Raw genomic sequence first — 2371 nt, forward strand, 5'->3', positions numbered from 1 at the left:
TAGTTGATAATGCATGCAAAAATAAGGGATTTGCATGTCAAATTTCCCCTAACATGAAGTGGCCGCCATGACAAGGAATCATGGGCTAAACATGTCATGAAACATGTTTTGTTGGTGCACTAGGAGAAACAATAAACAAATGAGTATGGGTAATAAAGAAGAAAAAAAAAAATGTGTGTGTGTGAGTGAAACCCCCCTTGCCGTGCATTGTGGAAGAGAAAAGAAAAATTTTGTTCATCCATTTTCTCTTCTTTGGCCGAAAATACTAAGGAAAAAGGAGGATTTTTGCTTCATGCTTGGTTTAGAAGAGAACTAGAAGGAGATTTGGCTATACTTGCATCAAGATTAAGGTATGTTTGAGGTTGTGTCATGAGATTCATGCTTGTTTTGGTTGCTAACTTGATGTGCATGTTAGCCATGGTTCAAATCCTTGTTATGCCATGGAAATGGTATTTGGCCAAGGTGGATTTTGTGTTAATGCCATTGCATGTTAAATATGAAGCTTGTTAATGGTGTATGTGATGGGGATTGATGGCTCTTGGACTTTCTTTTTAGTATTTTTGAGTGAGACATTAAGTTCTTTGCTTAATCATGACCAAAATGATGGTGTTGTGATGTATTCGGTCATGGTATATCCACAAGTATGATTCATACATGTTGCATGGTAGGTAAGATTTGAGCTTTGAATATGTGTTTGCACATGATGAATTGGTATGACATATATACTATTTCAAGGTATATATTTGCTTGGGATGATGTTTTCGGTTATGTAGTACATGAGAGATGTGTATTGAGCTACAATATGTAATCGTTAGTTAGTAAAATGCATGCTGTTTTGTGTGGTATTAAGTGGATAATCGGCCTCAACATGGACATGCATATTCGCCACATGAGGGAAATTGGTGTGCATGCATTCGGTTAGAGGCAAGCATATTGATGCCTATTCTTGGCTTAGAAAATTCGCTAAGAGGAATACTAACTAAGGTGTTGAGTTCGATTCATGATTTTGTACATATGCGACTTTGATGCCTAATGAGTAGATATTTATATATTGGCTAGGCATCTTGAATTCCTCTTCCGATGCTCAAATGATAAAACCAATTTATTTGTTAAATTTAGCTTAAGAAGCTAGAGGTGGAGAATCAAGCAAAGGCAAAGGAAAGATAATCGAGTAGTCGATTGGAAATCGTTTCATCAATATAAGGTAAGTCATTAAGCATATATTTGGTGTTGATGTAAATGACCATAATATATACACAATTGTGTTTAAATGAATTGATGTGTAAATGGGAATGTATGTGTATGGAATGATGCCATTGTTGAATGTATAAAGGCAGCAAAATGCATAAGGTATTGGTCTCGGCACTAAGTGTGCGGGTATAAATGGACACGGTGACAAGATTGGCACTAAGTGTGCGGGTTTAAAATTGTACAGCACTAAGTGTGCGAGTTTGATTATATAGCACTAAGTGTGCGAGCTGAAAATTATATAGCACTAAGTGTGCGAGCTGAAAATATATAGCACTAAGTGTGCGGATTCACTATATGCTCTTGTATTACAATTGGCACTGAGTGTGCGACATTATCGAGTTAATCCGGACAGCGGATCGGGTAAGTACCTCGAGCTCATGATGAATAGAAAATACGTCCATGCTTGGGGTTGAATTGGTAAGCCTTAAATCTATGTGATGATTGAAATTGTATGGTTGTGCTGGAAAATGAGTTAATGTGTAAAAATGCTTGATTATCTTGTTGTGTAGAATATGAAATGTGGATGTATGACTTGATGCGAGATTGGACGAAAGGTCCGAGGTATTATGGTATAGATTCGATATGGATGAGTACCTAGCCTCGCTTTTGTACATGTTGTAGTGACTTTATTAGTGGATTGATGAATGCTTATGACTTACTGAGTTGTAAACTCACTCGGTTTTTTTCTTGTCACCCATTTTAGGTCTCTCGGATTCGTATTGCTTGCGTGATCGGGACCGTCGTTGAAGTCATCACACCGGCTGAAATCTTGTGGTATTGTTTTCGTTGTTGAAGAACATTTGGCATGTATAGGCTATTATATTTTGTCGAATTGTGGGTTGTAAACTTTAAGCCCTGTGAAAATGGCCTATGTGGTCGTCGAGTGGGATGCTAGAACCTATAGCCACGAGTCTTAGAAACTCTAATTTTGATAAGGTGGCCACAATTTGTGTCATGTATGATGGATGATTAAGGCCAAGGAAAGATTCATGAAATTGGCATAGTCTACTGCAGTAACTGTCACGGACAGCAGCAGTGAGATGAGATTGAAAAATCACTAAAAATAGTAGAAGTAGAATTAAATAGTGGGTAAATTATGAAATTGAACCTTGATGAATCT

This window comes from Gossypium arboreum, chromosome 2 (genome assembly GCF_025698485.1).
Source record: "Gossypium arboreum isolate Shixiya-1 chromosome 2, ASM2569848v2, whole genome shotgun sequence".
Taxonomy (NCBI): Eukaryota; Viridiplantae; Streptophyta; class Magnoliopsida; order Malvales; family Malvaceae; genus Gossypium; species Gossypium arboreum.